We start from the raw sequence: 270 nt of genomic DNA, 5'->3' as shown, positions 1-270 counted from the left end.
AAGAAAAGGAAATATAAAATGAGTCAAATTGAGTTTTTCATGTTTGGAAGACATAAGAATTTTCCCATTATGGGTGTGTTTCAGTATTATTGCACAGTGTTAGTCAGGTCATGTTAATAATAGATTATGATGCTCTATTCATGATGCCATTTGAACTTGAAAATGTCCAGCTCTGTGCTCAAGCTTTATGAGGTCTTTTCTAATGCAGCAATTGAAAAGTTTTGAAAGTGCAGTCTTTCCCGATGATAAGTAGAAAAGAATGGGGAAATG

This window comes from Hipposideros armiger, unplaced genomic scaffold, assembly GCF_001890085.2.
Source record: "Hipposideros armiger isolate ML-2016 unplaced genomic scaffold, ASM189008v1 scaffold_175, whole genome shotgun sequence".
Lineage (NCBI taxonomy): Eukaryota > Metazoa > Chordata > Mammalia > Chiroptera > Hipposideridae > Hipposideros > Hipposideros armiger.
Note: the sequence above shows the minus strand (reverse complement) of the source record.